Raw genomic sequence first — 23,097 nt, forward strand, 5'->3', positions numbered from 1 at the left:
TCCTGGCTCTCTCATGTGTTTCTTTTACCAAACTACCCTAAGCACCAGGGCCCCGCAGGAGTGCTCACTTGCCAAGCACCAGGTGGCCCACTGAGGCTGCTCTTCAGTAAGCACCGTATCTAGGGCAGGAATGTTACAGGTTGCTCCTCCTAAAATTGACACTGTCTGGTCCCACAACATCCCTGGTGCAGCAGGACCAGGGATGCTCCTGGACCAGAGATCCAGAGCAAGCAAGCTGGAGCTGGCGTCCTGGCAGCCCCGTGAGTAGCCGTCACATACGGCCAGGTCCGGGGCCAGAGTGCAGGGGAGCTGCCACCAGCCCGCAGCTGGAGGGCCAGGTAGCCAGTAGTGGGGAGCCACAGCCAGAGAGCCAATGGCCATGGCCAGGGAACAGGGGTATTAACCTGCCCTGGTCTGGCAAAATCCCTTATTTGGGACCACTCTGGTCCCCAGGTGCTGGCCCAGGGTGGTTCAACCTGTAGTTACTTGTCACTTGATGGGTTTGTGAAAGCCCCTTGCAGGGCCTGTGCAGAGCCACCTTCAGCTACAGTCAACACAACATGGCTCCTACCCCCTTTGGAGAGGGAGACCCTCACCTGGGCAGCCCTCCAACTGCCTTGACAAGCAGCATGGGGGAAGCAGCTTGTAGCTGAAACCAGCCCTCTGCAGACAGCAGATCCCAGCCCCAGCGATGACTGCAGGCAAGTCTAGCTCGGGGGGGGTGCTGTGGTAGCACGCTACTGGAGTATCTAGTTCAGGACAAACTGCTGCGGAATGGGCAGCCGGAGCCCTGAGCAGTGGGCCTCCTGCACTTACACAGCACAACAGGGCAGGCCCACAGGCTACCTCTGCATTAGGCACAGAAGTCAGCCTCAGAGACGCAATTTCAGCAATGCCCATGCGCCCACTTCAGTGTCTGTCTCCGTGGGAGAAGGTCGATGGGAGCATTTCACCCATCGACCTTCCTTACTCCTTGCTGCTCACAAGGAGTTCCAGGGTCCAAGTGGAACCCAGAATGTGCCATTTAACGCATGCGCGAAATCAAACCCCAGATGATCAGCCTTGAGTGGGTTGATCTTCCACAGCAGGGCAAACCGAGCCTAAGAGAACTTCTGTTTCCCCACACGGGCGAAGTAGTAGTCATACAAGCAATTCCCTCCTATTCTCCAGTTCCTTTATATGGCCACCAGGAACAGTAGTCATGAAAACCAGTCTCATCAAATTAAAATTCCTTCTGATCCCAAACACAACCCCCATGCCCATGGCCATACATAACTCAGACCTTACCCAAAAATCATGCTCTTGCCAATCCTTCAGTATCTGAAATCTAAACGTTCCTTCATAAAAGAAGGAAAAGATGTGAGTTAACATTGATCAAAGAAATCAAACACACACAGTGGTTATGAAGTCCTTGGTTAAGGCTTGTATCAGCAATGCAATGAACAGGTGCCTTGAGTCAAATCTCTGGTTACTTCCAATCACTGGAAGGACCCCAGTCCCTGTGTGAGAATGTTCCCTTTTGCATAAGTTCACTGGCAGGGGCTTGAACAGGAAGGAGATGAAATGGAGATGTTCCCAGGACATTTTATGCCCTTCCCATGTGGAGGAATTCCAGTTGGTCTTACTGTGGAAAAGTTCAGTAACAAGATGGTGTCCTGCCACATGAGCTGTCACCAGGGCAAAACAGCCATGCATGCACGATTCAGTTCTTTACAGCTGGACGCCACTACTCCCACGCTAGTCTGAACTTTTGTGGGAAAGCCCACTCATGTCTCCCATGCTCCACTGTGAGTTAAAGTACCCTTCTGAGTAGCCACTCAACCCGAATGGTCCCTCCAACACCGGCTGGCTGAACACTTTGTGGGTGTTACCCCAGGATCAAACATTTGAAATCAGGCACAAGGCCAATACTGATAAACTTTAAATACAAAAATGATACGTGCACACAAATAGTGTAGCCACAACCAGCCAATCCGAACCTCTTCACAGATATTTTACTCAATAACATTTGCATAAGATTTGTTGCAAATATAGGACAGTGGTTGCAGCAATGAGCTACACAGTCATTTTCTATCAAATGACATCACAGGGAGCTCTTGGCAGCCTCATCCAGGAGGGAATTCCTGACGGGTTCACCTTGGGCACCTGCTGACTCTAGGCCATGAGGGTTCTGCTTTGGCGTTGGCTATGGTCATCTGCAAGGAGCAGCCCACCCCCAAAGCAAGTCTGGGTCCTGGATATAAAGGGTTCTACTACTGAGTTAAGAAGTACAGGACGAGGGTCCAACTCCCACAGATGCTGATGCTCGCATGACTTGCTGCTCAGCTGATTGGTTCAACAAAGTTTTTAGTTTTGGGGTGTTTTCCTATAATCTGATTAAAACTCTCCTGGACTCTGAGCTAGGACCCAGCCCACCAGGCTTTCACCCGGAGCACGGACATGGCCACCTCGCCAAGCCTATGGAGACAGGCACGTGACATGGAGACGCTGATGCTACGTGAATTCTTGCCTTATTGTTGAGTGGCCACAACTCAGAACAGTCTTACCTCATGCTGATGCTGCCGGGGAGCGGATCTGCTTGGTGCATGAGTCACTGCTGGCAGCTGTAGTGCATGGGCTTCAGGCTGCTGGCTGGTTCTGTCATCCCAGGACCATTCTTATTGCCAATAAGTCATGAGAAATACTGTTCCTCTGCATCCCAGCTGACAGCAATCTCGTGTCCATGGGAGCTGCGTCTCAGCAGGTTTCTTTACCCAACGCCTGAAAGGAAGCAGCAGAGGAAGGCTCAAGGCTGGTGTGGGAGGCCAGTTCCATGAAAACAATGTGCTCTCCCAGTAAAGCCTCACAAGACCCTGGGAATGCCTCCTCTGCCACACACAATGAACCTGCAGTGGTGGAAACCTTTCAGGGGCCATCTCGGCTAACAGGCCGGAAACAGCAAAAAAGTACATTACATAACTGGCCTTGGCTGTAAATCGCAGCACGCTAGACAGTCTCCTGTATACTCTGCAGGGCTCCTGGCATTAAAAAAAAATCCCCTTTCTCTGAGCCCAGGAGGGTGCAAGGACTTCTCTGTGCAAGGGGGAATGCACTGAGAGCTGCCTGAGTTGGCAGGATGTGCTCAGCCCTGGTGGGGCTCTCGCATGTCCTCCAGGTTGCAACAAACATCCCAAACTTAGGTCAAGCAGGCAGGAAATGCCTTCTTGTCCCAAGGTCAGGCTGCAGCTTTGAAATGTGCCAGGCTTAGATGGAGGTTTGATTACCTGCACATCCACCCAGGTGGAATCTCCGCTAGAGTACCTGGCTGTGGGATCTATGCACACTGTCTATGTGTAGGACATTGCCTGGGTGTATACAAACCTATAAGCCATCCCTGGGCCCTGGGAGCCACTGGTTCTCCTCTCATTCATCAGGCAGCAGGTGCCTGCACCAGGGTAGGCCACAGAAGCAAAACCAAATGTAAACAGGCCAGAGCTGACGTCAGAGTGTCTGCATGCAGCGCTGCACTGCTTGAACTAAACTGCCTTAACACCACCCCTTCTGCTAAGCGGGTGCGGCACTGCACATCACGCAGGCCTAGAGCTTTACACTGCACTTGTGCACTCCTGCTTAGCGGAGCAGGGCTGTCTGGCAGAAACAGCTGAGTGTGGTGGGGATTAGCCATCCCATGGGACCACTCTTCGGTGCTGTACAAATCTAGAGCAAGCAGTGTGGAGAGAGGACTGGCGTGTGGCTAAGCACACCAAATCTGCACTGGAAATTTTGCTGGCACAGCAGCGTCGATCGGAGGGCGATTTTTATAGCCTCTCTATATTGGAAGAAGTTCCAATGTAAACCCATGATACCAGCATAAGTGCTTTTGCCAGTACAGCTCATTTCACTTGGGAACTGGTGTAAGCTCCATCTCTGCAGGGTGGGTTTCCTGGTACTGCTAGAGTGGCAGAGTTTTCCTAGTGTTGAATAGGTAGTGCTAGGAATTTAACCCACGTCTCCCGAGTCCTCGAATAGGACCTTATCCATGCAGTTATCGTTCCTATCCTGCCTACGCTGGAAGTTTGCGCCACTGTAGCTACCCCAGCTCTACAAGCGTTTGTTGTCACATTATTTTAATCACAGCTTTTTAGAAGAAGAAGATAATATTCCAATGGCTGGAGCCTTCCGTGGCATGTGCCCATGGTTCCTGCAGCTTTCACACTCAAGGCCTCTGCTCCTAGAAGTTCTGTGTGGCTTCTTAACCCAAGTGAGACAAGTAAAAGGAGGACATGGGAAGGAAGTTGCAGCCATGCCAACACCTAGTTTGAAACCAAAGGCCACGTCTTAGTTGTACTATGCCATGTACCGTGTGTGGCAGGACTTAACAGCTTCTTGATCATCAGCTCCTTCCTCCTGGCATAGCCTCCACCCAGCGTGCACAACTTGCCTCTTCTCAGCGCCCCAGAATCACAGGCCAAGTCTATAGTGGCAAGAGACAGCACCATGAACTGATTTACTGTGCTGTAACAGTTGTGTCCACACTGGCAGGGCACTTTGTACACACTAGCTCTGCAGCTGCTGGACTGGAGGTAAACCGCCTCGACAAGGGCAGAGCTTGCTGGATACAGTGCTGGGGTGTCAGCGTGCAGAGACACAGCTCTCCCCTTGCACAGAGTTCCAAGTGCTTTATGGGTGGAAAGGCTGAGACACAGACAAGCTGTGACTTACCCGAGGTCCCCCAGCAGCTCAGGGCCCGACCTGGGAAAAGAACCCAGGTATCCAGGCTCCAAGGCCTGTCCACTGGCCCATGCCACCTGCCCTTCAGCCCTGTGCTCTGGGCTGGTGTGACAAAGGAAAGTCTCACTTGCACTGTCGCGGGGACGCAGACATTCACTGGCTGTAGCGCCCTCAGCCTGCTGCAAACGGGGGCCCAGGCTTGTGCCAGGACGAAGTTAGGGACACGGCACAAGTGGTCACATAGTGTGCCAAGCTCAAAGGGCCTTCGGGGGGGAGCAGCATTGCCAGGGTGAATCCAGTATCTCCCCCGGTTCCTGGTGGCACGAGGAAGGGTGGTTCCTCCAGGCTGGTTGCACTGGGCACAGGCTGTTACCTGGGATGCCCTGAAGACACACATGAATTATCACTGAACCCAGGCTACAGACAGACATGGCAAGGCGCCGCGAGGGGAGAGCTGGGGGCCACCATGGCAGCCTTCCAGAGCAAGACGCAGCAGGAGGGAAAGGCCACCAGGACAGACACTGCACAACCTCAAGGGCTCAGCGTACATTCGGACCACATCGCCAGCTAAGGTGCACCGTCTCCCGCTTCATCCAGCAAGCCTGGGCAGCTGGCTGTTCACCAGACCAGGGAAGTAAACATGCCAGTACAGCTCTCCCTGGCCCAATCCCCCAAGCCAATGGGAACTCCTCTCGCCCCCTACCTTCCCAGCCCCCCCCCACTCTGTAGCCTCTGCTCCTTTGCAAAAGCTGTGTGGAGAAGGGAAGGTGGCATCAGCTCAGCTGCCTGCTCCGTTCCTCACCCGACAGAGAGGCAAAGCATCCCATGGCTTCCTGCCGCCATCTACCACGGAGCAGCTGTTCCCGTAACAAGGGAGGCCACTTCCCATTGCCCTGGTAGGCACTGCCCCCACCCCCCGAGTACAACATAGTGAAGGAAACTGGAGACTGGGTAGCAGACAGAGCTTCCTGTCTGTGCAAGCTGGAGACTGGCCTTGGTGGGCAATCTCCCCAGCTCCACCCACCTGCTGGTACAAACCCTAGGACACAGAGGCGGCTACCCGGAGCCACACTCTGCATGTCTGCAGCTTACCTCCCTTTCTAACTAATCTCAGGCTTGCCAAGACCTAGGTCAGAGCCCAGCCTCCCCGGGAGTGGGTGGAGGGCAGGGGCAAAGCGACCTGAGGAGGTGTTAAAAACTGTAGAGAAGAAAACAATGTCAGCTGAGGCCTGGGCTGGCCTGGACAGACCCCAGTGTGTCTCCCTGAGCACTGCAGCTGCTGCCCCATGGTTCAAATACTACAGGACTCTCTCCTGTGTACAGTCGCTTGCTCTCAGAGAGGATTCCAGAAGCATTTGAGCTATCTGCAGGAAACAGGCATTTTCTCCCTGCCTCTCGCAGGAAACAGCACCCATTTGGGCTGCACCCGGCGAAGAGAGGCACACAAACCAAAAGAAGGAACAGGAAACCCCAGGGCTTCCCTGTTGAATATGTACCATGTTCCCCCCACCTCTGCACCCCAAGCCATCGGTAACCACCAGCACCCCCCTGCAGCTATGTGCACACAATGGGGGAACATTTAAGCCTAAAAGCTAAATGAGCTCAAACTAGCTACAACCATAAAGGGAAACAAGAAGGCTTTTTACAAATACATTGGTAACAAGAGGAAGACTAAGGAGAGGGTAGGGCCATTGGCCAGTGAAGAGGGAGGAACAGTAACAGGGAATTTGGAAATGGCAGAGATGTTTAATGATTTCTTTGTTTCGGTCTTCACTGAGAAATCTGAAGGAATGCCTGACACAGAGAATGCCAGTGAAAAAGGGGTAGGTTTAGAAGTTGAAACAGGAAAAGAACAAATTAAAATTTACTTAGAGAAATTAGATGTCTGCAAATCACCAGGGCTGGATGAAATGCATCCTAGAATCCTCAAGGAGCTGATAGAAGAGGTATCTGAGCCTTTAGCAATCATTTTTGGAAAATCATGGGAGACGGGAGAGATTCCAGAAGACTGGAAAGGGCAAATATAGTGCCCATTTATAAAAAGGGGAACAATAATAACCCAGGAAACTACAGGCCAGTCAGCTTAACTTCTGTGCCAGGAAAGATAATGGAGCAGGTCATTAAAGAAATCATCTGCAAGCAATTGGAAGGTGGTAAGGTGCTAGGGAACAGCCAGCATGGGTTTGTTAAAAACAGATCATGTCAAACCAATCTAATAGCTTTCTTTGATAGAATAACGAGTCTTGTGGATAAGGGAGAAGCGGTGGCTGTGGTATACCTAGACTTCAGTAAAGCATTTGACACAGTCTCACAAAATATACTTATCAATAAACTATGCAAATACAACTTAGATGGGGCTACTATAAGGTGGGTGAACAACTGGCTGGATAACTGTACCCAGAGAGTAGTTATTAATGGTTTTCAATCCTGCTGGAAAAGTATAACTAGTGGGGTTCCGCAGGGGGTCTGTTTTAGCACCGGTTCTGTTCGATATCTTCATTAACGATTTAGATATTGACATAGAAAGTACACTTATTAAGTTTGCAGATGATACCAAGCTGGGAGGGGTTGCAACTTCTTTGGAGGATAGGGTCATAATTCAAAAGGATCTGGATTAACTGGAGAAATGGGCTGAGGTAAACAGGATGAAGTTTAATAAGGACAAATGCAAAGTGCTCCACTTAGGAAGGAACAATCAGTGTCACACATACAGAATGGGAAAGGACTGCCTAGGAATGAGTACAGCAGAAAGGGATCTAGGGGTTATAGTGGGCCACAAGCTAAATATGAGTCAACAGTGTGATGCTGTTGCGAAAAAGGCAAACATGATTCTAGGATGCATTAACAGGTGTGTTGTGAACAAGACACGAAAAGTCATTCTCCCGCTCTACTCTGCGCTGGTTAGGCCTCAGCTGGAGTATTGTGTCCAGTTCTGGGCACCGCAGTTCAGGAAGGATGTGGAGAAATTGGAGAGGGTCCAGAGGACAGCAACGAGAATGATCAAAGGTCTAGAGAACATGACCTATGAAGACAGGCTGAAAGAATTGGGCTTGTTTAGTTTGGAAAAGAGAAGATTGAGGGGGGACATGATAGCAGTTTTCAGGTATCTAAAAGAGTGTCATAAGGCAGAGGGAGGGAACTTGTTCTTCCTTGCCTCTGAGGATAGAACAAGAGGCAATGGACTGAGACTGCAGCAGGGGAGGTTCAGGTTGGACATTAGGAAAAAGTTCCTAACTGTCAGGGTGATCAAACACTGGAACGAATTGCCAAGGGAGGTGGTAGAATCTCCATCACTGGAGATATTTAAGAAAAGGTTAGATAGGTGGCTTTCAGGGACGATCTAGAAAGTGCTTGGTCCTGCCATGAGGGCAGGGGGCTGGACTCGATGGCCTCTCGAGGTCCCTTCCAGTCCTACTCTTCTATGATTCTATGAAAAGAAACAACCTCTGTCTTGCTCAGGTATGGTTCAGATGGAGGTGGCCAGCGTTCCCTCTAATTGTTTACATCTATGTACAGGAGGAAATTCATTCTGTGCACGGAACATCTGGCAGGGGTGAGGCCAAGGAGTTTGCAGAGTGGGAGAGGGCTCAGATCTGGAGCAACGTCCCCTCTAACCGTTCCCATCCACATGCAGATTTTTTCCCCATCCATGCAGGGAATAAATTTTGTTGTGTGTGTGGAGGCAGATGTGGATGGGCACCACCTGGTGAAACAAAGAAGCCTGGCTGCATGTGCTCTGCTAATCAGCTGGGTGGCACTGGACTCTCCCTGCAGTGGCCACATAACTGCACAACTTATGGGAACACTGGATGTACCCCACTGCCTCTCCCCCCCAGAATGGCACAGACAGAAGCTGCAATGTACATCTCCAAAGGTTCTGGAATCCCTTCTGATTTTACTGGTCAGAGGCCAGAGAGGAACGGGAGGTAATCCCAAAATCCCACCGGAGACTGATCAGACCCTCAGTATGCAACCCCAAGTTGGCTGTGCAGGGTCAGGGTATTTTAGGCGACAGGGTGTGACCAGTAGAATTCCCATGGCCTGCTGGGGCAGATACTTGCACAGTCGTGTGCTCACAAAGGGTGCATGTGGGGATCCAGGTGCAGGATCAGGCCCTTGGAGGGTAACAGTAGTAGCTGAAACAACTGGGATTAATCTGCTTGGGAAGGGTTTTGCAGAGCTCTGGATATTAAACCTCTTTCCAAAACCGGCATTTAGACTGAACGTGCTGGTTGCTATAGCAATGTAATATAGCTCTTTATGGTCTCATCATCCTCCTTCTATTATTTCTATACCTTAGCAGCCATTAGATCAATTGCCAGTGAGACAAACCTTGACATTTTCATGGTAAGAATGATTTTTGGATGGTCTCCTTATTGAGGTGGATCCAAGAGGTCAAGTATTGAATTATCTATGCCTCAGGACCAGGATTGTGTCTACCACAGGCTAAAAACGCTGAAGGATTATCAGTCGTATTAACGTTTACTGAGACTTAAGTAGCATGGGACTCTCTTTCGCAAGAGCTGGGGTTTTAAAGCTCGTGTTCTGGCCCCATGCCAATGTTATATTTCTTCATCTCTAAAATTTCAGTTACACTGCAGCTTTTATGGGAGACACAATTCTTCTTCCACTCTAAACTATTGTGTGGTGTTGCGGTGCACTTCTCAGCAGCTGCGTTCCAGCACAAAGGGGCTGCCCTTCAATGGGGGAGGATTTCTACATACAGCCAGACAGGAGCTCTCCAACCCCAAACACGTACTAGCTGTGGCTGCCTCTTGCCCTACAAGGCCTGAGGAAATTACAACACATTGGAAACCTTCCTGACAATTCCATCCATGTTACGCTGGATGTGGAGGCTCTCTACACCAACATTCCACATGCAGATGGACTACAGGCTATCAAGAATTCCACCCCCAATATTACCACAGCAAATCTGGTGGCTGACTTATGTAACTTTGCTCTCACACACAATTATTTCCAATTTGGGGACAATTTATACCTCCGGATAGCAGCACTGCTATGGGCACCTGCATGGCCCCACAGTATGCTAACCTTTTTATGGCCGACTTAGAACGATTCCTTAGCTCTCATCCCGTTATCCCTCCTTTACTTACGCTTCACTGATGGCATCTTTACCATTTGGACCCACGGTAAAGAGACTCTGGAAGAATTCCACAGAGATTTTAAAAAACCTGCATCCTAACATCAATCTCAGCCTTGACTATTCCACATGAGAAATACATTTCCTGGATACCACAGTACAAATCACCGATGGCCACATCAACACCCCTTTCTCCTGGAAACCCACTGACTGCTACACTTACCTACTTGCCTCCAGCTTCCATCCAGCACACACCACATAATCCATCGTGTATGCTCTGATCCTACTGACAGAGACCGAAAACTTCAAGACCTCTACCAAGCATTCATAAAACTGAACTACCCGCTGACAGAAGCAAAAAAACAAATTGACAAGGCCAGACGAATACCCAGAAACCAGCTACTTCAAGATAGGCTCCAGAAGATCAATAACAGAACACCACTTGTCATCACCTATAGCCCCCAACCCAAACCCCTGCAACGCATCATTAAAAACCTACAACCTATTCTACACTCCAGAAGGCTCTAGGTGACAGGCCTGCCCTTTCCTTTTGGCAACCTACTAACCTGAGAGAGATTCTCACCAGCAATCACAGGCCACACCACATAATACTAATTCTGGAACTTTTCCTAGCAACAAACCCCACTGCCAACTTTGTCCACGTATTTATCCTGGGGATACCATCACTGGATGTAACCCTGTTAGTTATAAGATCAAAGGCACATTCTTGTGCACTTCCACAACATTATATGTGTCATTTTGTGCCAACAGTGCCCTGCTACTAAGTACATTGGACAGAAGTTTGTGAATTGGAATTCATATTCAAATTTGACACATTAACACGTGGCATGAACAGAGACATCAACTACCTCATGCACTACAAGTACTGCTTCCCTTCCTTTGATGCTCATAATTTTCTCAGGCAGGACACTTAACATCCCCCCTCCTGCTCCTTCAGTACTTGGTTTGTCAGTTTTTATTGCAATTGTTTTGGTCCTCTGTACTTATAAAGGTCAGTCTGTAGTGGAAATGAGATTGAGCTGAAGAAGTGGGTCTGTCCCACGAAAGTTCATCACCAAATAAATCACTTTGTTAGTCTTTAAAGTGCTACATTTCTATTGTTTCGTTTTGCTGGAGTACAGACTAACATGGCTACCTCTGTTACTGCAAAGCCAGCGTTGGTAGAGTTATATCAGACTAGCCCACTAGTGTACATGCAGCCTGCCCTGACAGGAAATGCTGCAGCTGGTGTGGAACACCAGCTCCCCAAACATGTCTTCTCCTAGCACAGCTGCATCTGCATGTGGGGTTTGGCTGGTAACCCAAGTCACTCACAAGGTGGTTTTTTCACACATTGCTAGGCCAGGTATAAGTTAAGTGTGGACCAAGCCTGGGGATCCTTTTATATCTAAAATGTCTCCAGAAGGATGTACCTCTTCCAGATACCACTCTGCATGGCAAATGTCTTGGCTGTGTCTGAATTCCTGCCTGGGTTTCGGCATACCTTTTTTGGTGGGGGAGGCGTCAGTTGGGGCGAGAGAGGCTTACATGGCCATTTTTTCATACCAAAGAAGCCAGACTGGTATGAAGTCCTAGCACAAACTTGCTGTACTTCTGTAAAGTGGGGCTTGTGCTGGTGCAGAGGAGCCCAGTTTTAAACAAAAGGAATTGGCTTGGTGCAAGTTGCCTTCTCCACTGATGCAACGGGACTGCATTCTGGCTCTGTGCGCTTTCCTGGGCCAGCCTGTGTTGATGTCAGTGAAATGCCAGTGGTGAAGCACAAGCACCTGCAATACCATACAGAAGTATCCCTTCTATCAATGTAGACAAGCTATCACAAGACGGTCCAGGGCCAAACTTGGAAGATGCGTGCCATGGCCCATCCAGTATTTCCTGCACATCACCAAGACTCACAGTCTTTCCTAGCAGGATGCGACGAATAGCCCTGTGTACGTGCATGACAGTCAGCCCCTGTGGTCAACCAGCAGCTTCCACACAGTAATTGCTGGGCACTTCTTCAGCAAGAGAATCGCTCTCCCTTTGGCGTCCTTGTGCCACAGTTCTGGGGTGAGCACTGCACGTGGTTCGTGGAAAAGTGCTTTTTGCATTGAAAAGTGCGGCAGCCGTGGCCTCTCATCCCAGACTTGCATACCAATGCAATGTGATCCCACCACTCAGTGTTTGTTTCCTGAGCCTAAAAGGGATGGTCCACCATAAGCCAGCTGCTCAGCAAATGCCAAACAACAGCGAGTGTTGTTTCTGTCCATGGCACCCAAGAGGTCAGGTAACTCTGATGCAGCACCAAAGTGACAGGCCTGCTGACAGGGGCAGGCAAATGAGACAACTACCCTGGGGCCTGGCGATTCAAAAGGGCCCCAGGCTCTCAGCTGACGCCCATGACGCAGTAGTGGGATCAGCAGCAGGGAGCCCTGGGCCCTTTCAATTGCTGCTGGAGCCCCAGGCAGCTTGGGCGATGGGGAGAAGATGGTCTGGGTGGCAATGAAGGCTGGCTGTCCCTGCTCTGCCCCTTCCCAGAATGCAGAGCTGCCCCCCATTACCTCACCCAGGGGCCCAACAATTCTGTTGGCCCCACTGCCTGGCTCATATGTTAATATTTACTGTAGGAACTCGGGATATCTTGTCAGCCACATAAACTGATGGACGCCCTTTTCGGAATCATACTAAACTCTGGGCCTCCGTCATCTCTTGCGGCGAGGAGTTCCACACACCCGTTGTGCCTCGTGAAAAACCATTAACTTTTATCAGCTCTGAAGCTCTTACTTTTCAGTTTCACTGAACAGGCCCCGGTACTTGTGTTCTCAGAGCAGGCCCCCAATGGGGGGGGGGTGCTGCCGTGGCACTGCCCCTGGACCCAGCCTTTCAAAGGGGCCTGGGGCTCCAGAAGTAGCAGCAGCGGATCTCTGCCCTTGGAAAAGCTGCAGCAATGCTTCTCTGCCTGCCTGCACCTGTCAGGAAGTGGGTCTGACAGTCCCGGGCCCCACCCCTTCCAGCCTCCTTCTCACCATGCCCAGGGGCCAGCCCACAACTGCTATCAGCACTGCTGTCTCATAGACTCTAAGGTGATCCTCTAGTCTGACCTGCCCCACCCACTCCTGTACCACACTCCTAATCTCTGGCTGGCTGGGTGACTGGTCCTCAAACCAGGATTTAAAGTCTTCGTCACACAGAGTTCACCATTTACATTAGCTGAAGCGGACAAATGACCTGTGTCCCACAATGCAGCAGAAGGCAAAAAGTTTGCCAGTCTGGCCAGGAGGAAATTCCGTCCGCCCCCCAATATGGCGCTCAGTTAGACCCTGGTGTGTGGGAAAGACCCACCGGGCAAAGAGCTGGGAAAGAGTTCTCGCTAGTAACTCAGAGCTCTCCCCAGCAAGTGTCTGTTCTCTGGGCTTTGGGGGTTTTTTATCCAATGTCCTAATCTATCTTCTCTAGAGTCCAGACCACTCATAATCTTGTGCACTTTTATTTGGTCTGATTCATTCCTCTGTAAGGCAAACAGTACCACTTGTCCAAGTCTCTGAGCACCCTGGAATTCTGCTCTGTGAATAAAACAGTAATACTGAAATAAATACAAAAAAAACCCCAATGGATTCTGATGGATTTGTACTGTGGTAGTCGCAAGAGACCCCACCCAGAGACTGTGTCCTCCTGTGATAGTCACTTGGCTCCACCCACACTTGCAAGTTCCTGCTACATAAAATGGACTGTCCAGCTGTGAATGAAATGGAATGAAATGGACTGTCCAGCTGTGAATGAAATGGAATGAAATGAACGAGCAATCTTTTAACTGTTGTGTTGAACAGACGCAGAGTGTTTGATTTTCCAAAGTACTTGTTTTCCAGGACCAGTCCCCTCCAACCAGACAGCTAGCCTTTCTTTGTTGCTGCTACTCCTCCTGCAGTAATTCCATGGCCATTCTGTGGCAGTATCTGGAGTCTGGAAAGTGGGAGTCATACAGAGAATTCCAGGTCCCTGCTGGTTCCAAAGTGGTGGGAGCCTGAGAGAAGATACAAATCCAAGTCTCTGTGAAATCCTGGACAAGTCAGCACACCAGTGGATGAAAGGCAGGCTGGGCAAAGGCTGACCTGACAGCCTGCCTCCTGGAGGGGTTCCCTTTTGCAGCCAACAACACGCCTCCAGTTTATGCAGTCATACTTTAGGAAACAAGTTTCATGTTTCAGGCAGCAGATGTTACCCACTTCTGTGTGATCACGAGAATGTGTTTACAAGAAGGGACATTCCTCAGATCCAGTCGGACTAAAACACGGACCTCACCACCAGCAAAATCCCTCCACAAAACACTCAAGGTCCGACCCTGTTACATTAAGGCCAAACCATTCTGTCCTGAGGCCTACTTCATAGCAATACATCTCTGTAAAATTATGAATGATAATGTCATTATGTGTGAAAGAAGAAACAATTTCTGGGTCTGTCTACACTTACATTCCTCTTTCAAAAGAGATCGGGAATTGGTTAAAAGACAGAAAACAAAGGGTGGGAATAAATGGTAAATTTTCACAATGGAGGAGGGTAACTAGTGGTGTTCCCCAGGGGTCAGTCCTGGGACCGATCCTGTTCAACTTGTTCATCAATGATCTAGAAAATGAGGTAAGCAGTGAGGTGGCAAAGTTTGCAGATGACACCAAGTTGTTCAGGACAGTCAAAAGCAAAAGGGATTGTGAAGAACTACAAAAAGATCTCAGCAAACTGAGTGATTGGGCAGCAAAATGGCAAATGAAATTTAATGTGGGTAAGTGTAAGGTAATGCATGTTGGAAAAAATAACCCAAATTACACGTACTACATGATGGGGTCAAATTTAGCTACGACAGATCAGGAAAGGGATCTTGGAGTTATAGGGGATAGTTCTCTGAAGACATCCACGCAGTGTGCAGCGGCAGTTAGTAAGGCAAATAGGATGTTAGGAATTATTAAAAAAGGGATCGATAATAAGACAAAAGATATCATACTTCCCCTATATAAAACTATGGTACGCCCACATCTTGAGTACTGCGTGCAGATGTGAGCTATATGTGCAGATAGAGGTATATAAAATCATGAATGGTGTGGAGAAAGTGAATATAGAAAAATTATTTACCTTTTCCCATAATACAAGAACTAGGGGACACCAAATGAAATTGATGGGTAGTAGGTTCAAAACTAATAAAAGGAAATTTTTCTTCACACAGCGCACAGTCAACCTGTGGAACTCCTCGCCCGAGGAGGCTGTGAAGGCCAGGACTCTATTAGGGTTTAAAAAAGAGCTTGATAAATTTTTGCAGGTTAGGTCCATAAATGGCTATTAGCCAGGGATAAAGTATGGTGCCCTAGCCTTCAGAACAAGGGCAGGAGATGGATGGCAGGAGATAAATCACTTGATCATTGTCTTCTGTTCTCCTTCTCTGGGGCACCTGGCATTGGCCACCATCGGCAGATGGGATGCTGGGCTGGATGGACCTTTGGTCTGACCCAGTATGGCCATTCTTATGTTCTTATATGCAAATGAGGCAAATCAAAAATGCAAATCGTGTAAATTTGCGTATTTGACACATCATTTGCATATTCTAATTTCAAAAGAGCTTCTTTTGAAAGAAGAAAGCCAGTGTAGACACTGCTCCTTCGAAACTAAAGCCACCTTTGAAAGAATCCGAAATTAGAACATGCAAATGAGGTACTGAATATGCAAATATGCTCTATTTGCATACCTCTTTTGAAAGAGGAATGCAAGTGGAGACACCCCCTCTAAGATTTCTGAAGAACCCTAATTTAGGAGTGCCTGTGTTCTTAAGGCCTATTTTACTGGGGGAGGGTAATTAACCAGCTCTCCAGCAAAACAGTATTTTGTCAGAATTGTTTTGGAAAACCGATGAGCCTCTGCAAGCTCAAGACGTCATCGTCAGACACTATGGACTACCTACAAGTACAAGTTTTGGAGAGTACATGAAAAACTGACAACATGGTGGCCGTGAAAATAATCCTGAATGTGGTTGACAAAAGACTTGATAAAATGTAGACTAGTGTTCCCTGTAATTTGTCTGTTTGGGTGGCCACCAAAGAGAGATTCAGATGCTGCCCAGCTGATTGAAAGGGCAGGTGCTCATAGCTGTCCACAGCCCACGTTTCTATGGGTGGCGCACATCTGCATATGCCTTGGTGCACACAACAAAAATTATTCTACACACGGATGGCTAAAATTAGAGGGAACATTGTCTAGACCGTCAGGTATGTTTCGGTTGTCACTGATAGGAGAGAGAAATAAATGTGCGTGTGCACCATGTCCACTTCTACCAACTCAAAAGAACCCAAGCTCCCTCTTCTCTCTTGTAAACCTCTTTGATTGAGTTCAGCCTCAGGCTCCACACACAATCCTTCAAGTTAGTTTTCTTTGTGGCCACAAATTACAGACAGCGTGGCACTGTGTAATGCAGAAACGAAGGTCAGTGACACGACTCCCCTTTACTTAACCAGGGCAAGACACTCAGGAAGTAGGACGCCAGGTTAGATACATCATCACGTTCTCTTGCTCATGTAATAACTGAAGCCTGGAGGAATACATGCACCCTTACCGTCAAGGAGAAAGGTGTCAAGAGAAATCTGGTCCCCACTGCATGTCCCTGTCCTGGGCAGATTTCCCCTGCCTCTGGCAAAGATCTGAATAGGCCATTTCTCTTCTCGATTAACAGTAACTGTCCTACCAATAAGGCACTTCTGGACTCATTTAAAATATGTTGAGCTGGGTCTCTTTGGCTGGATGGGACCTGAGGGGAAACAAGCAAGTGATACCTTTTCAGGAGGGGAGGAGACTGCAGGTGAGCATGCTAGAGGCACCCACTGCAGCGGTTGTGTTGACATCTTAACAGGGGACCTACTGATCCTGCCTGCAACCATTAGGTCACATCTACACTACCACTTATGCTGGCAAAACTTATACTCTCAGGGAGCTTCTCCCACTGACATAGCTACCGCTGCTCACTGGGGTGATTTCACTACTTTGCCAGGAGAGCACTCTCTTTTGGGCACTGAGCGGTTACACAAGATCTTACAATGGCATAGCTGCATCGGTAGGCAGTGTTGCTGGAAGGTCTCTATAGCATAGATATTGCCTTAGTAAATGTATGCTATATTGTGCAATGCTTCTCCGTCTGCAGTATAATCCAGGCAGCATCAAGCGATAAAACCTGCAAGGTGCTGAGCAGCCTGATTCTGATCCAGCAAACCAATGAGACTTTGCACATGCTCAAATTTAATCACGTGCTTAAGTGCTTTCTTGAGCTGGGGTCACAGTGCTCACCCCTCTGCAAGTTCAAGCTCTCAAGGCCTTGGACAAATACTGATACTGAATTAAATTCTGTGTGAGGGCCATGGTCAATACTGAGACGCACAGTAAGTCTGATGTTCTAAGGATACACAATGTTATAAAGCCAGCAAAAACATGTTTAAATTGGTTAATTTTAAATGCTTCTAACTTGTAACTTCAATAACATAACTTAAAATTTCCACAGAGTGGTAAGAGTTCAGAAAAAAATATTTTGTTGTTCTTGGGGACGGGGGGAAACCAACCACCCCGACTGGGACAAGCCCCTAGCATTATTTAAGGCAAATTACCACCACAATGGAATCCAGGCCACCATCTCCATAATTAAACTTTGTTGCAGTATATCACTGATAACTTTGGGAACAGCTGTTGCAGTCCCTATAGATCCCATTTTGCACATTTTTGGAGAGTGCGTTCTCAGAGAAGAAATGTGTTCTAAAGACATGTAAGATAGCAGCTAGTTCTGAATGAAAGCACTAGTGGCGACACTGACTGTGCCCAAGATCTGGGCCTGGGTGTGGTACTATTTGTCACACAGAGCGGAGGTGGGATTTGGGGAAGGTGCCCTCTTCCCTGTGCACCCAGCCTAGCAGACTGGCCACACCCAGACATCAGCAGGAGCAGCTGCCAGGTGGGAAAAGGGCAGAAGAGGCGGCAGGATGAGCTGTCCCCCCCCATTTCCCTCCTGAAGAGCTTTGGCAAAGGCAGGCACGGGATGCTGTTGCTAAGTAAGTCTGACACGTTATCTACCCCGCACAACATTGCTAAAGTTATAGACTGGAGCCTGACCCAACTTCAAGTCTCGGAGGGGTAGCCGTGTTAGTCTGGATCTGTAACAGCAACAAAGGGTCCTGTGGCACCTTATAGACTAACAGAAAAGTTTTGACCATGAGCTTTCGTGAGCACAGACTCACTTCATCAGAGGCTGGTCTGTGAAGTGAGTCTGTGCTCACGAAAGCTCATGGTCAAAACTTTTCTGTTAGTCTATAAGGTGCCACAGGACCCTTTGCTGCTGTTACTGACCCAACTTCAGTGGAGTAAATGGGATCCTGACCTTGCTGGACCACGGGCTGAAGGGGGAATTTGCCACAGACTGCAGGGAAAACCCCCGGAGTACTGCGTGCAATGGCTGAGGTTGTGAGCACACTGTTCAGAGACAGAATACAAATGCTAAATAGGTGGAGAGTTCCCTACTGAGGCTCCACCAACCAGAGCTGTCCTGCGCATAGATAGGCTGGCTGGGAGCAGCTGTGCCAGCTGCCTCAACCACCTATGGATGGGCCCCAGTGTGGCCTGGGGGATTTCCTGGGGAGAGGGGCCTGGCATGGAGCAGCAGCAAGGGTTGCTCCCCACTCACTGCAGCAGGATCTGAAGTGGCCTGGCAGCCTACCCTGCTCTGCCCCATCATTCTCTCCCAGGCAGCCACATTCAGCTCCCGTGGGGGGGCGGGGAGGGGACAAGTCCAGCTCTCCCGAGGGAGAACCTGACACCAACCCATTATCACGGAGACACAGAATCCCCTGGGGTACTTGCCCCGGATACATCAATCTCACCCTCCTCCCCCATGTGATAGATGGTCCCTAACAGAAAGGATCACAGCAATATTCATGTAATTCCCAGCCCCAAAAGACCAGTAATTTACCCCAGGTCAGATATATCTCAGATCTCACACACCGGCTGTAGCCGACTTTATAATAAATTACCCAGAGATGTATTAAATAGGAAAGGGAAACCCAAGAGTTATTTACAAGGTTAAAGGAGGAAAACAGACACCGAAATCAGCTACACGCTTAAGCGTCTATGATCAGCAAGCTCAGCATGTCCTTTAGAGCTAACCCAAGCAAAGAGGCTGCAGACCTCTTGCTTATGCCACCAAACACTTTGCCCCTCAAAGTCCAAGCAGCACAGACACACCAAATTCCTTTGGTTTGGCATTTTCCTCTCCCTCCTGCCCTGTACTCTGAGCTGCAAACTTAGCTAGTGGGGTAGGGAAGGGGAGGAGGGAGACAGCCCATTTGCATGACTCATCTTCATGGGGAGGAGAACAGAACAACAGAAGTCTTTTGTCCTGTTTGATAATATGCAAGGACATTCCAGTTTCCATGTTCCACAACACAGTACTGGGTCTGGTATCAATGGACCCTTCCTTCTGGAAAGGGTGTAACGCTTCTCTTGAAGAGCAGTCCTTCACACTAGTTAACGTCTCTCTCCTGTCTGTTGATCTACACAGTCACAAAGGCTCAGGACACAAAGCCTCAGAACACAACTGCTCAGATATCACCTGCATACAGATATCGGAGGGGTAGCCGTGTTAGTCTGGATTTGTAACAGCAACGAAGGGTCCTGTGGCACCTTATAGACTAACGGAAAAGTTTAGAGCATGCGCTTTCGTGAGCACAGACTCACTTCATCAGATGCTGGTCTTGGAAATCTGCAGGGCCAGGTATAAATAAGCCAGAGCAAGGGTGGGGATAACAAGGTTAGCTCAGTCAGCAAGGGTGAGGCTTACTACCAGCAGTTGATCTGGAGATGTGAACACCAAGGGAGGGGAAGCTGTTTCTGTATTTAGCCAGCCATTCGCAGTCTTTGTTTAAGCCAGAGCTGAGGGCATCGAATTTGCAGATGAATTGTAGCTCAGAAATTTCTCTTTGGAGTCTGGTCCTGAAATTTCTTTGCTGTAGGATAGTGAAGTGAGTCTGTGCTCACGAAAGCTCATGCTCAGAACTTTTCTGTTAGTCTATAAGGTGCCACAGGACCCTTCGTTGCTGCATACAGATGTAACAAGTGAGGTTAATAAAGGCAGCAGATCAGAAGCTTTCAACAAGGTCTAAACATTAAACTCATTCTAATACCTGTTTTAACAATGCTAACACGCAGATGAGCCAGCCTGATTCTACTTCTTTTTGTCAACTTTCAACTGAGACATAAGGACCTTGGTGTGACCTGGCATCTTCAGAGCTAGCGTCACAGTCCCTAAAATGAACAAATTGCAACTGCCTTTAATATGGACAGTCCACAGAAACTACAGATGCAACAAGAAACGTGAGCCCACTCAGCTGCAAGGGAACACAGCAGGCTAAGGCCTGTAGTTTCTATAAGGTCACCTCCCCTACTAAGTATAATGGCTTGTAGACTTTACATGCCACATTTGGCCTTCTAGCGGCACTCTGGAAGGGTCCTGTTCTTATCACACTGTGCAAAACGAAGGCACACAGAGACCGGACTTCAGCAACATCCATGCAGCTTCCCAAAGATTTCAATGTCTAACATAATCCTCACAACAGGGCACTTCTGACAAGAAAAAAGCCATTTTTAAACAATTCGTAGCCAAACTCACTCTGCACTGCCGTTCCTAGAGAGTTTGCATATAAAGCCAATTTGTCCACACCAATGTTTTTTCCTCTGGACAGCTTACAAAATTAAAAACCAAATAAATTTTTTCCAACTCACCAATAAAACATCAAGTGTGATTGGAGCAGCTCCTCATTTTGATGCTTGTGTCCTAAGTCATGACAGGTAATTTGAGTATTTTATATGGAATTTCTAAGGACCATTACACTTTGCCTAATGCTGACGTCTCAAACTCATGGCCCGTGGGCCTCTTACAGGCAGAACATTTTCCACAGTCTGACACTAGGTGTCTCACTGTGTGTGTGCGTCCCCTTGTCCCCCAAGCCACACTCTTCCTGCTTTCCCTACCTTCCACCTTTGCATCTCCTTCTTCTCCTCTGCTGCCCACCCAACAGCATTTCCTTTTCTGCTTTGCTCCTCACCTCTCTGCATTGCGTCAAGGCGCTTCTTCCTTCTCCTTGCCCCACGGAACACTCGAAGAGCAAAGGAAAGAGTCTCCTTGCTGACAGTTCTACAGGTTGAAACTCTCTCGTCCAGCACTCCCTGGTCTGGCAGTCCTGCGGCAGAAAGCCCTGCCAGGAGCAAAGCCCCCCTACGCAGCCTAGGAGCAGGGATTGGGACGGCGGCCAGGAGTGGATCCCAACCACTAGTCTGGTGGCCCCACAGGCGAGCCTGGACGCCTGACTTCTCCTGGTACAGCAAAATCCCTCATTCAGGACCACGCAGGACCTGAAGGTGCCCAACCAGTGAGGTACAACCTGTAGTACCAAGCACCACAGTGATTCCTGAGATCCGGGTATAACAATTGCAAGGAAAGTAGGACTAAGTTAACCCCTGTAGCACTGAGATGGAGACTCTCAGGAGAGATGCAATGTTTGTAGCATACACCTCTAGTGAGCATGTGTTCATGGCGATTTCCACAGAGTTACAACCCTGCCAAATATTGGTGGATTTCACAAGGCAGATGCCTACCTCTAGACTGACAGTCACCCTAGCTCTGGTCAAATTTCAAAGGCCCTGCTGCAAAGCATTGCTATAATTTTTCAACAAAACCACTGTAATGATTTCTCACCCTTGGCAAAATGACCTATTTTCTCCTAAAGGTGTTCTCAGAAATGACAGAATCCTTCTAGCTGAAGCACTCCAGAAAACATAGCCTGAGGCAGACACCAACATGGGAAACATCAGCCGAAAAGTTAAAATATGGCAAGATACAAAGAACTTCTTACAGCAGAATGTGTTAGGCAGCTTTAACTCTAGCTATTGCTGCCCACTTCTTGTATAATACTAAATTTTCAGATTAGATCCTAAAAGGCCTTAAACACAAACACAATCCTGGAATTACAGGAATTCACAATTTCAATATCAAACACATCTGAGAGTTTATTTTAATGATAACCTAAAAAAAACCATACAGCACATATGCATATCACTGGCTTTATACCTGAGGAGTTCTGTCATCTAAAAACGGTGACTGAAACCGTAGAACGGAAGGCCTCTTTTTCCACAGAACAGGCTCTTGTGCCCTGTAACATTCTAGGTGCCATGCAACTGAACCATTTAGGTAAAGTACTGATTAAAAGCAACGTAAAAGTTGGCAATGATAGATAAGTGTATCCTGGAACCAGCATGTTCATTCACTGGCAGGGGTACGAGGGTAAATGTATCACTGTTGAATAGTAACAGAACAACAAGAAGTCCTGCAGCACCTTATGGACTAACAGATATTTTGGAGCATACGTTTTCATGGGCAAAGACTCGCTTTGTCAGATCTGCTAGTCTATAAGGTGCCACAGGACTTGTTCTTGTTTTTGAAGATGCATACTAACTTGGCTACCTCTCTGATACTTGTCAGTAACAGAGAGGGAGCCGTGTTAGTCTGTATTCTAACAGAACAAATTATCAGTCACGTAGCACTTTGAAGACTAACAAAATAATTTATTTGGTGATGAGCTTTCGTGGAACAGACCCACTTCTGCAGATCTGCAGAAGTGGGTCTGCTCCACGAAAGCTCATCACCTAACTAATTATTTTGTTAGTCTTTAAAGTGCTACATGACTGATAATTTGTCTTATATCTATCTGTGTTCTGTTTCCAGGCAAAACTATAGGCTTCCAACTTGTCTGGCTGTTGAAATTCAACCCAAAACACTTCGTACACAGAGGAGGCAATGTAAGACATGATACTAATGCCATTAGAACACTTTATTGTGGAAGGTTGACCCCAACGGCTATTTCAGAGAGAAGAGAGAATACTCATACCATATTCTAGGCCTCAAATTCCCAATTCTATCACCACCTTGTTTTAGAATAGTATTCTTACTCAGGGCCAGTAGATGAGCTAAATCCTCAACTTTTCTAATATACACAGAACCAGGTGAAAACACTACTTGTTCTACAGTCATGTCAGAAAGGTTAGATGTCCATAATACAGAGCAGAGAACTGGTTAAAGGCAGGCTACAATGGAATAAATAGGAGTGTCACACGTAAGCACGGAAGATAATTGTTCCACTTTGTTCAGCACCAGCGATGTCTCAGATGGAGTTCTCAGGGCCAAACATTAGAACGGATGTAAACAAGTGGGAGAGTGTTCAGAAGAG

At 48.2% G+C, this 23,097-nt stretch overlaps 1 long non-coding RNA gene across 4 annotated transcripts in view; it reads right to left on the reverse strand.

Moving 5' to 3' along the window:
• The window catches only part of LOC142023225 (uncharacterized), a 38,619-nt gene that overhangs the window by 13,334 nt on the left and 2,188 nt on the right, over positions 1–23,097 (reverse strand). For all 4 annotated transcript variants that reach the window (XR_012648171.1, XR_012648170.1, XR_012648169.1 and 1 more), the window contains exon 3: positions 2,547–2,760. This is a non-coding gene — a long non-coding RNA (uncharacterized LOC142023225). The remainder of the gene's footprint in view (positions 1–2,546; positions 2,761–23,097) is intronic.

This window comes from Carettochelys insculpta, chromosome 19 (assembly GCF_033958435.1).
Source record: "Carettochelys insculpta isolate YL-2023 chromosome 19, ASM3395843v1, whole genome shotgun sequence".
Classification (NCBI taxonomy): domain Eukaryota; kingdom Metazoa; phylum Chordata; order Testudines; family Carettochelyidae; genus Carettochelys; species Carettochelys insculpta.